Source organism: Bos indicus, chromosome 10 (assembly GCF_029378745.1).
Source record: "Bos indicus isolate NIAB-ARS_2022 breed Sahiwal x Tharparkar chromosome 10, NIAB-ARS_B.indTharparkar_mat_pri_1.0, whole genome shotgun sequence".
NCBI lineage: Eukaryota > Metazoa > Chordata > Mammalia > Artiodactyla > Bovidae > Bos > Bos indicus.
In genome coordinates, this window is record NC_091769.1 from 10,778,425 (window position 1) to 10,792,646 (window position 14,222).

Sequence of the window (14,222 nt, forward strand, 5' to 3'; positions counted from 1 at the left end):
TAGACATCTTTTATAATAAACTGAGAACAAAACTGTGCCCTCCTGTCTCAGCCTCTTCTATCCTGCCCAGACTTTAGGCCTTTCTTTGCAGAACTAAAAGGCCTATTAAAAGCAATTCCCTAAACCTGAGAATACTTCCCAAGATGAATTTGGCCATTACTTCTTAGAATGGTTTTAGACTCCCCTTAGTATCTTTCCTTTCATGGATTTCTGTACAACTAGCTAATGATGGAAAATCCTTTTTCAAACTAACCCAAGCTCCCAGACTTCATGTTGGGCTGTCTCGACACCACAAAGAATCTTACTGCATGCTCGGCACTTTAAGGAGCAGTCAGCAGTCCTCAAATCAGAAAAAATCCTTGCTTTCAAGGAGCTTATATTTTAGTGGGCAATAAATACATACATGCATCCCTGGTGGCTCAGACAGTAAAGAATCCACCTGCAATGCAGGAGACCCAGGTTTGATCCCTGGGTCAGAAAGATCCCCTGGAGAAGGGAATGGCTACCCACTCTAGTTTTTTGCCTGGAGAATTCCATGGACAGAGGAGCCTGGAGGGCTATAGTTCACGGGGTTGCAAAGAGTCAGACACGACTGAGCGACTAACACACTCAAATACATACATAGTATGTCAGTGGGGAATAAGAACTAGGAAGAAAAATAAATCCAGGTGAAAGAATGAGAGTGATAGGAGGCAGGGACTGCTCTGTATTGTAGGTATGATAGAAAAGTGTCTCTAATCAGGTGATATTTGAATAAAGACCTAAATAAGGGCTTCCCAGGTGGCACTAGTGGTAAAGAACCCACCTGCCAATGCAGGAGACTCAAGAGACATGGGTTCAATCCCTGGGTTGGGAAGATGCCCTGGAGTAGGAAATGGCAACCCACTCCAGTATTCTGGCCTGGAGAGTCCATGGACAAAGTACCTAGCAGGCTAGGGAACAGGTCATGTGGATACCTGCAGTGGAAGATTATTGATCACAGAAGGAACAAGAGTATAGAGGTCCTGATGCAGCACATGGGAGTGTGTTAAAGATCAGTAAGGAGGCCATGGGACTGGAGTGGAATCAGCAATGAGGAGAGAATGCTACACATCCAGACAGTAGCTGGGGGCCAGTTCATAATGGCCTTAAAGGCCAAGTAAGGACTTCAGGTTATATTCTGGGTGAATTAACAAGAAGTAAGGCATTAGGAGTGAGGCAATGGCAGTCTCAGAGAATTGGCTTTTTACATGTTTGGGTATTCTGTTTGTGAGCATTAAACAGTATGTTTCATAAAGGCTCCCTGGGCTGGCCTTTGCCAGCTCTCAGCTCCTGCAGAGAGGACCTGATGTAGGTGGGAGAGAAGAAAAAGTGTTCCTTGTCTCCCTCTTAACTCTGTCCAGGAACCCTGTGGTCCTGCTCACTTCCTGCTTCTAGGGGAGCAGCACTGCTGACTGGTTGCCTTTAGGACCAGCCTTGTGCAGAAATGTGGGGGAAACTGCTATTGTACCTGGGCTGGCTTGTGTTGAATTGAGTTTGTTTAGAAGCCCCAGTACTTTGGCCACCTGATGCAAAGAGCCAACTGATTGGAAAAGACCCTGATGCTGGGGAAGATTGAGGGCAGGAGGAGAAAGGGGTGACAGAGGATGAGATGGTTGGATGGCATCATTGACTCAATGGTATGAGTTTGAGCCAACTCTGGGAGATGGTGAAGGACAGGGAATCCTGGTGTGCGGTAGTTCATGGGGTCGCAAAGAGTTGGGCACGACTGAAAAGCAATAGCAAACAACCTTTGATAAGTTGGCAGTCAGCAGAGATGGAGAAATACAAGCACATTTGAAGGAGTATTTTATATTTTTCAAATCCATGAATTTGCAGTTATCGGGAAGAGGAGACCATGATGTCATTTGGGGACTATGTGGCCAAACAGGGCCTCGGACAGGCTGATGGGTGTATATTTGTGTGTGTAAGTGTGCTCATGTGTGCATCAGGATGTTGTGTATATTTCATGTCTGTGTGTGTACGTGTTCAAGTGTATGGGTATGTGTGTGTAAAGGGGGAAGGGTGGTTTTTCTGAGTTAACATTGTCGTTAAAATTCAGGGCTGGTTTTCCCACAGAAGACCTAGGAAGTGGATTGGTCAGAGCTCTCAAAGGTTGACAGGTCCATAGAGATTCACCCCCATTAATCAAGCCCACAGAAGACTCATTAATAATTTAGAATGTCAATCCCTTAATCTACAGGGAAAAATTAAATTGCCAAAGGGGCTAGAGAGCATACACCTCTGGTCAGAGGACTCCCTCTCCAGGCCCCTGAGCCCTAGGACCTGCAGTCTCCCACCATGGTCAGCGTTGGCCGCTCATACTCCTCTCAGGTCCCACATGCTCAGGAGAGCTGACAGATTTCCACATGGGAAGCTCTGTGTGAGTTTAAGGATCGTTTGGTGATCAAGGCAGGTTATGTGGAAGACCTTAATGGCCAGCATTATTAAACTGCCATGGGCCCAAATATTTGGGTTTGCTTCTCCAAGTACTTTCTCCTGGCATCAGCCCTGAGTATTTTTCCCTGAGAAAATCCTTGTCCATTGGGGGTTTTATTTATTCAGTACAAATTTTTACACTCACAATTAAAAAAAAAAAAAACCTTAAGACCCTTTTCCAGGCTCTGTTTTTTCCTTCACTTAGTGAATGATTAGGTTTCTAGGCCAAGTTCCTTCTGTTTTTGATCTGAATAATAGCATGCCTGTTATGATGACCCCTGCAGATGATAGAACATTATCTATTATGTGAAGATATTACCAATTTAACAGAAGGAAACCACACTTGCAAGTTCTTACGTGACATCTCATTGTCTCTCCCATGGACTGACTGTCGGGGGAGGAGGAGGAGGATGCTTTTATTCAAGGATTTGTTGTAATTGACGAGAGTGGGTTAGAACCAGATTATCATGTAGATCTGGGTTGAGAGAAACTGGGCTCTGGTAGCTGTGTGATTTGGGGCAAATTGCTTAGTCTCGTTTAGAGTTCTCATTGTAAGGAAGGCATCAGTTCAGTTCAGTCGCTCAGTCGTGTCTGATTCTTGGCGACCCCATGGACTGCAGCACACCAGGCTTCCCTGTCCATCCAGCTCCCGGAGCTTACTCAGACTCGTGTCCATCAAGTCAGTGATGCCATCCAACCATCTCATCCTCTGTCATCCCCTTCTCCTCCCGCCTTCAAGTACTAGTTATTATGTCATAAAGTTGTTCATTTATTCATTTGAATACTAGCTAAGATGCCAGCCACTGCCATAGGTACTAGGGATCCAGCAGTGACCATAACTAACAAATAGCCCTGCCCACAGAAGGTTTACATTTAGTGAAGGACATAAGTAAACTGTTGAGTATCGAAAGTGATAAATGCGATTAAAAAGAATGAAACAGGGAAGGGTTGTTGTGACCTGTAAATGAACGAATTAATGTGTGTAAAATTCTCAGCAGCATGCCGGCCATATGACAAAAGCAAACATTTTAGCCATTATTAATTCAGCTATAATGCAGGGACTTCTTACAGCCAAAGAGCCTAGTGTCCCCCTCAGCAAAGCACACTGTCCTCACACGCACCTTGGTATGTTGTTATACTATCCATGGTCATTGTATCTCCAATGAAAGTTCAGTATTTTCCTGTTTTTACTCATTGCAAATATTCAGGGAAAGTATTTAGCACAAAAGATAATTACCCTTGATTTCACCACTCATAGGGAAGCAGTGTTAACATTCAGTGTGTGTCCTCCCAAATGCTTCGCTTTCTTTCCTTTGGGTACACATACACACACATGCACACGTGTGCACTTTTTAAAATGTAAATAAAATCGCTGTTACATAATCTGCTCTTGTTACTTAAGGCTATGTCATGAACATCTTCTCACATCAACAAACAGATTCACATCACTATTTGATGAATGCCCAAATGCAGTCCACTGGAAAGATGGATTGTAGACTACTCAACCAGTTCATTATGAGAGATATTCAACTGACTTCCAACTTTTCGTTTCTAAAAGGCTGGCACTAAAGACATCACCAGATGGTCAACACCAAAATCAGATTGATTATATTCTTTGCAGCCAAAGGTGGAGAAGCTCTATACAGTCAGCAAAAACAAGACCAGGAGCTGACTGTGGCTCAGACCATGAACTCCTTATTGCCAAATTCCAGACTTAAATTAAAGAAAGTAAAAACCACTAGACTGTTCAGGCATGACCTAAATCAAATCCCTTACGATTATACAGTGGAAGTGACAAATAGATTTAAGGGACTAGATCTGATAGACAGTGCCTGATGAACTATGGATGGAGGTTCATGACATTGTACAGGAGACAGGGATCAAGACCATTCCCAAGAAAAAGAAATGCAAAAAAGCAAAATGGCTGTCTGAGAGGCCTTACAAATAGCTGTGAAAAGAAAAGAAGTGAAAGGCAAAGGAGAAAAGGAAAGATATACCCATTTGAATGCAGAGTTCCAAAGAATAGCAAAGAGAGATAAGAAAGCCTTCATCAGTGATCAATGCAAAGAAATAGAGGAAAACAACAGAATGGGAAAGACTAGAGATCTCTTCAAGAAAATTAGAGATACAAAGGGATCATTTCATGCAAAGATGGGCACAATAAAGGGCAGAGATGGTATGGACCTAACAGAAGGAAAAGATATTAAGAAGAGGTAGCAAGAATACACAAAAGAACTATACCAAAAAGATCTTCATGACCCAGATAATCACGATGGTGTGATCAGTCACCTAGAACCACACATCCTGGAATGTGAAGTCAAGTGGGCCTTAGGAAGCATCACTACAAACAAAGCTAGTGGAGGTGATGGAATTCCAGTTGGGCTATTTCAAATCCTGAAAGATGATGCTGTGAAAGTGCTGCACTCAGTATGCCAGCAAATTTGGAAAACTCAGCAGTGGCCACAGGACTGGAAAATGTCAGTTTTCATTCCAATCCCAAAGAAAGGCAATGCCAGAGAATGCTCAAACTACCGCACAATTGCACTCATCTCACACACTAGCAAAGTAATGCTCAAAATTCTCCAAGCTACGTTTCAAAAATACATGAACCATGAACTTCCAGGTGTTCAAGCTGGATTTAGAAAAGGCAGAGGAACCAGAGATCAAATTGCCAACATCTGCTGGATCATCAAAAAAGCAAGAGAGTTCCAGAAAAAACATCTATTTCTGCTTTATTGACTATGCCAAAGCCTTTGACTGTGTGGATCACAACAAACTGTGGAAAATTCTGAAAGCGATGGGAATACCAGACCACCTGACCTGCCTCTTGAGAAATCTGTATGCAGGTCAGGAAGCCACAGTTAGAACTGGACATGGAACAACAGACTGGTTCCAAATAGGAATAAGAAGTACATCAAGGCTGTATATTGTCACCCTGATTATTTAACTTATATGCAGAGTAAACCATGAGAAATGCTGGGCTGGATGAAGCACAAGCTGGAATCAAGATTGCCAGGAGAAATATCAATAACCTGAGATATGCAGATGACACCACCCTTATGGCAGAAAGCGAAGAAGAACTAAAGAGCCTCTTGATGAAAGTGAAAGAGGAAAGTGAAAAAGTTGGCTTAAAGCTCAGCATTCAGAAAATGAAGATCATGGCATCTGGTCCCATTACTTAATAGCAAATAGATGGGGAAACAGTGGAAACAGTGGCAGACTTAATTTTTGGGGGGCTCCAGAATCACTGCAGATGGTGACTGCAGCCATGAAATAAAAAGACGTTTACTCCTTGGAAGAAAAGTTATGACCAACCTAGAGAGCATATTAAAAAGCAGAGACATTACTTTGCCAACAAAGGTCCGTCTACTCAAGGCTATGGTTTTTCCAGTAGTCATATATGGATGTGAGAGTTGGATTGTGAAGAAGGCTGAGCGCCGCAGAATTGTTGCTTTTGAACTGTGGTGTTGGAGGAGACTCTTGAGAATCCCTTGGACTGCAAGGAGGTCCAACCAGTCCATCCTAAAGGAGATCAGTCCTGGGTGTTCATTGGAAGGACTGATATTGATGCTGAAACTTCAGGACTTTGGCCACCTGATGTGAAGAGCGGACTTATTTTAAAAGACCCTGATGCTGGGAAAGATTGAAGGTGGGAGGAGAAGGGGATGACAGAGGATGAGATGGTTGGATGGCATCACCAACTCAATGGACATGGGTTTGTGTGAACTCTGGGAGTTGGTGAGGGACAGGGAGGCCTGGCGCACTGCAGTTCATGGGGTCGCAAAGAGTTGAACATGACTGAGCAACTGAAGTGAACTGAACTAAAAGGAACCAACTTCACTATTTGGCTTAGAATTTTTCTTGCATTTGTCATGGAAAATTGTGTATTGTTTCCATATTTACCATGAATGTGAACCAGTTTTCAAGTCTTGTTGGGAAAGCCTAACAGAAACTCCTTGATAGTGCAAGCTTGCCACCCAGTTTTATTTAAAGTCAATTAAATATATTATATTTAACTGTGTTCAATTTAAATGTAGATTTTTTTTTTAATCTACCATGTCAAGATACCCTACTGATTCCTGCTGGGAACCAAGATGAGTAAGACACAATCTCTACCTTTAAAGAGGCCATGGCAGAACACAAGGATCGAATCAGCATATAGGGTGAAGAATCATGGGGTACAGAGCTGAGAAAGAACGTATGTGTTTGTTATGACCAAATGATTCTGGTTTTACATCACTAGTGTGTTGAATAAGCAAGAGTCTGGAGATACAGTCATAAAAGACATTTTATTTTTGTCTCCTTGTAACTTTTTCTGTTTATTCAGTGAAAGAAAGTGAAAGTGTAGGCAGAGGAACTTGGGAGGACTTAGGTGGGCTTTCTTAGAAAAAATGTCTGCTGAGACCTGATGGCCGAATAAGAGTTGACCAGATGGAGGGGAGTGGGTTATGGAGGCAGGAGGTGGCAGAGAAGAGCGTTTCTGACATAGAGCAAAGGTGAGGAGGTGACAGCCTGATGGATGAGAGGGGCTCGAGGTCACTATAGCTCTATGTGTGAGAGGGGTGGGGAAGTGGGGAAGAAGTGGCCGCTGACGTGACTCTAGGGTACGGCTGTGGAGGGCTCCTGCAGTGGAGACATTTTTTCCTGAATACTCTAGGTTTTAGCTTAGGGCCTTGAGAATTTGGGCAGTAAATAAATATTATTGAAAGTGAAGTCAGAAAATCATACAGATTTTTGGTTCTTTAACACAGTTTCCCTTGTCACCATTAAGAATCCCTATGTGTCAGCTTTCTACTTCTCTCTACTGGAAAACTTAAGGGCTCTCTCCAAACAGTACTTGGATTGTAAGTCAGAGGGAGAAAAACAGAAGTTCCAAATGGAGTCTGAGTTTCCTCTATGACTGGACGTGAGTGAAGGATCTGAAACCTCAGGATCAAAAATTATCACAGATGGGGTGAGTAAACCTGACTCGTCCAAAGGTCATTTTCTTAAGAAAACCTGTTGATCAATGGTATATTTCAGGAAATCATCTCTGTTGAAATTTATAATGCTTTTCACCTTTTCTTCTTTCAGTGAATTAAACTATAACTAAGCTTATTTCTTGATTTGCATTTCTCCTTAATTATTCTGAGCTAAGTTCTACCCTGCAGAGCTCCAGAAAATGGATAAAATATGCATTTGAGTGTTGAACAGCAGTGGCAGACACCTACACACCAAACCCTGGCTGTGTGGGACGCTGCCTTTTTCCCCAAGTCATTTCAGGTCAGAAACACCTCTGCTCCCAAAGAATAGCATTTAGGGGCCCCCACACAAAGTCTTTGTGTGCACCTTATAATGTGAGAGTCAGGGAGCCATGCATTGCTCTGCATCATCCCAAGAATAAGCTCGGGGCTATTTCATCACCTCTATAGGCATAGAAATGAGTCCCCAGTTATTCAACCCAATGGGAAACCCTATGGATTACCTGTATGGGGCTTGAAGTTCAAAAATCAGAAAATGATTTTGCCCTTTCCCTATTCAATGAACAGAGCTTTCTTTTTAAAAAGAATCACTATGAAACTTTTAGAAACTATGGAAAATGATGACTAAAATAAACAGTATCCACATTCCCGGAGACCTAGGCTCAGGTAGTATGTTCTGTGACTTTGGGCCTTTTGCCTTCTGCCTTCCTTGTGTATAGATGCAATGCCTTGAGTTATCAAAGGCATCTTGCAACCTTGAGGATGAAATTCACATGCTGAGCATGAAGGAGCATCAAGATGAGAGCCCAGATCCTCGGTGACATTGTTGAGACATTTCTGGTCTCTAATGTCTACTTCTAAACTTTGTGTGGCTTGAATCATGTAGGAGACGCAGGTTCAGTTTCTGGGTCAGGAAGATCCCCTGGAGAAAGAAATGGCAACCCACTCCAGTGTTCTTGCCTGAAAAATCCCATGGACAGAGGAGCCTGGTGGGCTACAGCCCAAAGGGTCACAAAGAGTCAGACAAGACTGAATGACTGAACACATGTGTGTGTGTGTGTGTGTATAAATGCACACATATAAAACTCTGATATATATTTATAGATATAATAGATATATATCTATATATATATTAGATATATATTTGATATGTATTTGATATATATTTATAGATATAATTATATATCTATAAATATACATAATCAGTTTTTTTATGTATGGTGCACAGTAGAAATCAAAATGTAGGTTTTCCCTCATGGAAAAAAGTTGGTCCGATCCCATTTCATGAATCTCTTTACCATTGTCACCTTTTTAAGCCTAAGTAATTTCAAATTGTTTTTTGTTGTTACCAACAGCCAGAGAATCCCATCTGATGTATGTGTATGAGTATGTATGCACATATTTTCCTTCATATCCTTAAATATTCGTTACAAATATGGTTTTTAATATGTGCTGAATATTTCATTATAATGATATAGCATCATCTATTTAACTAATACTCTGATGCTGGATATTTGTTTACAACTTTTGGTTATTATGAATGATTCTAAAGTGGGTATCCTTGTCCATAAATATTTGCATGTACATCTCATTATTTCTTTCAGTAAGTTCCTAGAAATACAATTATGAGTTAAAAAGTACAAATTATTGAGTCAACAGAGTGAAACACGACCTGAAAACACATGTGGAGAATGTGCTTTTGGAGTACCATAATCCTGCAGTAGATAAGCTGATAATACCATCTTTAAAATACAAATATATTTATTTAACTTTTCTTTAATAGACTTGATTTTTTTTTCTATTGTTTACCTTCTTAATGACAATAGAACTCAGAAAATTGAAAATTACTTGCCCTAAGTGTGAGATTGGCTGTGTAGGGCTACAAAAAAAATTTCAGCATAAAAGCCTGCCTATTTATTTCTAGTACTTGAAGCTGAGAGTGCAAGCAATAGAGTCAGGTAGTTCTTACGTTCATCACAGCATCCCTGCTGTCTCTTTTCGTTCATAGAGTCGTTTCTTCCTTTATTTGGCTGTTGCCATTTTCTTTTCTTTTCTTTGTAGGCTAGAGAGGATCCAGGAATGACATGGAGATAATACGGTGTTTTGGAGGACTTGATTGGTGGAGGGAAGGGAGAGTGGTGGGAGGAAACTGCTTCTGAATACACAATTCTTCATGTTTTGTTTTTATAGCAAGTCATGGAAATGGAGGAGAGAAGTAGCCCCAGGGGAGGTGGAGCTTGCACCCCAAAGGGATTAAGAAAGACTTAAAAAGGCTGCAGACTAATCGTAGTCCTCAGACTAAGCAAATGGTGGCAAAGGTGTCCCCATGGCTATTTCTGCAGTTTCACAGAAGAGACCCTTCTGAGGTAGAGAAGGGGACCCTCAGTTGCCATGGTCATTCAGAGTTTAGTGGGAAGGCTCTGACTTACCTTTACAAAGTGGGGGTTTATTCTTCCAAACAGTCAAAACTGTGTCCCTTCTGGTTCAGGAATAGGATCTTTGTGAAGTCAAACTATGGCCAGATGTCAACAATCTTTGAATAAACATCTCCATTTTTATGCTTTTGTACTTCTATTATGTTGTTGCTATTATTTGGTTGTGTTTATTTTCTTCATAATGTTCCTTTAGAAAGTCTTTAATTTTTGTGTTGGTCAAAAGAATTGGAAGAAAAAGATAGTTTCAGACTATTATAGACTGAATTGCATCCACAAATATGTACGTTACTGTCCTAAGCCTGGTGCCTGCGAACATGAGCTTACTTGGGAGTGGAGTCTTGGCCGATGTCAACTGGAGTATTGTGAGCCCTAAATCCAGTGAGTGGAGAGATTGGGAGACAGAGGTTCGTTCAGAGGGAAGATGCTCACGTGAAGATGCAACACGGGGTGGAGTGGTGCAAATAAAACTCAAGATGTGCCAAGGATTGCGGGCAACCAGCAGCCACAAGGCGCTCAGAAGAGGCAAAGAGAAAATGTCCTCTAGAGCATTAGGAAGGAGCGTGGCCCTGCTGACACCTTGGTTTCAGATTTCTGGCCTCTAGACTATGAGAGCGGAGAAGGCAGTGGCACCCCACTCCAGTACTCTTGCCTGGAAAATCCCATGGATGGAGGAGCCTGGTAGGCTGCAGTCCATGGGGTCGCTAAGAGTCAGACACGACTGAGCGACTTCACTTTCACTTTTCACTTTCATGCATTGGAGAAGAAAATGGCAACCCAGTCCAGTGTTTTTGCCTGGAGAATCCCAGGGACGGGGAAGCCTGGTGGAATGCCGTCTATGGGGTCACACAGAGTCGGACACGACTGAAGAGACTTAGCCGTAGTAACAGCAGCAGACTGTGAGAGGATGAATTTCTGCTGTCTTTCGGTTGCCCAGCATGTGGGAATTTCCTATGGCAGCCCTAGGACCCTTATCACAGGACATGGGGCTTTCAGCGTCCCCGCTGTGGTGACTGACCCAGGAGATCTGAACAGATATGTGGGTGGAGCAAAGACAGAACTGCACGTGGCTGCCAAACGGCTCTAGCCTGTGGTGTTCCCTCACAGTGTGACTCACCCCAGTCAATATGGGGATTCAGGGGTGCTGAGACCTTCCAAGACACATTACATAGATACAGTTGTAGAAGGAAATGGCAACCCACTCCAGTGTTCTTGCCTGGAGAATCCCAGGGATGGGGCAGCCTGGTGGGCTGCTGTCTCTGGGGTCACGCAGAGTCGGACACGACTGAGGTGACTAAGCAGCAGCAGCAGTTGGACTTGAACTTTTTAAAAATTGTGTCAAAGAGCACATAACATGCACTTACAATTGTAACCCTCTGTAAATGTGTGGTTTAGGGATAAGCATATAGCAGTCTTCCCACTCATCTGTGGTTTCTCTTTCTGCAGTTTCAGTTAACCTTGGCCAATTGTGGTCTGAAAAGGTTAAACAGAAAATTGAAGAAATAAACAATTCATACATTTTAAATTTGCATGCTTTTCTGCAGAGTGTGATGAAATCTCATGCCGTCCTGCACCATCCCTCCTATGGCAACCATCCGATGGACTGTCAAGGTAACACTTACTTTACTTACTAATGGCACAAAGGGCAGAGGTAGTGATCTGGAAGTTCAAATATTCTTTTACTGTGCCAAATATATAAATTAAACGTTATCTAGGTATGGCTCTATAGGAAAAAGCATAGTAGGTTTAGGCAGCCACTGGGGATCTTGGACTGTATCCCCCTCAGAAATGGGGGGACTAATTGTATTCACTTTGCTGTGGTTCCCTGAACATTTTTAGGGTAAAAAGATAAACACTTTCAAAAAGTGAATGAAATACAGTTATTCTTACTCTTCACTCCCTAAACACTGATTACAAGCCTGATTCTTAGTAATGATTCTCTTTCTTAAGGGTACAGAGTTTACATTGAATCAAGCAGGTGAATATGAGGTTCTGGATTTTGAAACTACAAAGAGGTCATCTCTTAGCAACTAATCTTAAAGCTAATGTCATGCTTCATTTGAAATTGTTAAATTGGCTTTGGTCAATCAATGCTAGGTTTAAAAAATAAGAGGGAGTACGTGGGACGTTCTTGCTCCATTATGATAAATGTTGTGACTGCTCAAGGGCGTTGCTGTGGACGATGGGATGTAGAATTCAGCCCGTCTGGCACAGTGCCTGCTGCTTTCCAGAATGAGGAGAAAGTTGACAGTTGGAAGAACAAAGGCTTTGTGGAGGAAGTGTCATCAGAGCTGACCTTCAGGAGCAAGTCCAAGGTTGTCACAGGCAACCCTGGGTTAGTTATTGCAGAAAGGCCAGAGGGGATCATTGGATCAGAGGTGAAGAGCACAGGAGGCACTCTGGAGGAAGACGGTGTGTAAACTGCCCCAAAGCTGGGAGGGGTCTTCCAGTCTGTCCTGAGCTTAACCCCAGTCTGCATAGAAAGCCTCATCACCAAGGTGATGGTGTGGTGATGGGAGGTTCCTCTTGGTCCCCTGGCTTTAAACTCGCCCATCACTGAGTCTGATCTTTCTGGGATGAACCAGCTCAGGTTGGAGAAGGGGTGCATCCCAGTTCTTTCCAATGCTAAGCCACCTGAGCCAGTGGCTTCAAGTTTTGACAGCGAGGCTCCTCACGTGGGAGCCTGTTGGAAGTGGGGAGCACAGACACAAGCCCCCTCTTCCACCTTCCCCTCTGCTAGGACATTTCCGCAGATGAGGCTCATCTCCTAGATGTGACACTGGTGGGTAGAGCAGTAATGACCCATCTAGACTGGGGGGCGGCTGGGCTGAGGTTCTATCTATTGATGATCACTTGCCCCAGGGAAAGGCCAAGACAGTCAGGTCAAGCATCTTCTCCTTACACAGAACACTCCCACCCTGTTGGCCCAGTATGACTTCTTTTGGTGTCAGAAATGTAGACTAATTGATTCCATTGAAAGAAGATTTGGGGGGAAAAGCCCTGTTTCTTTAGTAAGGATAGTGCCTCAATAACAAAACCCTGGAAAGCTCCATAGCTTATAAACCAAGGTTGATTTCTTGTTTTTGCTGTATGTCTACGGTGGGTTGGCTGTGGCTCTGTCCCATTTTATCTTTACTCGGGGATCAGGCTGATGCAGTAGGCTATTTCCTGCTGGGGAGGAGTCCAGTGAACCATCCATTCACTCTTTAAACTTCTGCTTGGAAGTCATGTAAGGCTCTTATGCTACAATTCCACTGGCCAAAGTCAGTTGGATGGCCAAGTCTGCGGTCAGTAGTACAGTGAAATGTACAGTGAAATGATCCGCCCCCAGGGAGTAGAATAAGATATTTGTGGAAAATAATATAATATGCCACACCTGGTCACCGAGGGAGTTACTTCTCAATTTTATTGTAAATTTACCACCTTAACTTACACATACTGGTGGGATCTGTATTTGACATCCTAAGAAACAGTGGGAGAATTTGAGTGGTAAGTCCCACTGCCTGGATGGTTGAAGGTTTCTCAGGTTGGGTGAGGAGTTGAACAACAACAGGTGCAAAGTGCAGGATGTGATTTAGGTTGAAGGAACAGGGTGGAAGGTAAGCTTGGGGAAGAACGTGGAGTTTGGGTGTGGAGGACCATAGGCATTAGGGGGTTAGAATTATTCCTTAGGCAGTGATGTTGCTTGGAAGATTTTAGAGTGTTGAGACGCCTCCTCTTCCTAGAAGGATATCCCAAGGCATTATTAAGGATTAATTGAAGACCGGGTACCAGTTAGAAACCATCACTAGAAGAGTAATGATGATTTAAGAGCTTTGGAAGAAAAAAGAGATATGGGTATTTAAAATCCAGAGCTTGATTTCAGTTTCAGCCTTTATTATTTGTTTGTTTTAATTGAAGTATAGTTGATTTACAACGTTGTGTTAATTTCTGCTGTACAGCAAAGTGATTCAATTATCTATATATATTATATATATAATATATATACATTCTTTTGTAAAAATATTCTCTTCCATTATGGGTTATCATTAGTTCAGTTCAGTTGCCCAGTCATGAACGATTCGTTGTGACCCCATGGACTGCAGGACGCCAGGCCTCCCTGTCCATCACCAACTCCCAGAGTTTACTCAAACTCATGTCCATTGAGTTAGTGATGCCATCCAACCATCTCATCCTCTGCCATCCCCTTCTCCTCCTACCTTCAATCTTTCCCAGCATCAGGGTCTTTTCCAATGAGTCAGTTCTTCGAATCAGGTGGCCAAAGGATTGGAGTTTCAGCTTCAGCATCAGTCCTTCCAACGAATATTAAGGACTGATTTCCTTAAGGATTGACTGGTTGGATCTCCTTGCAGTCCAAGGGACTCTCAAGAGT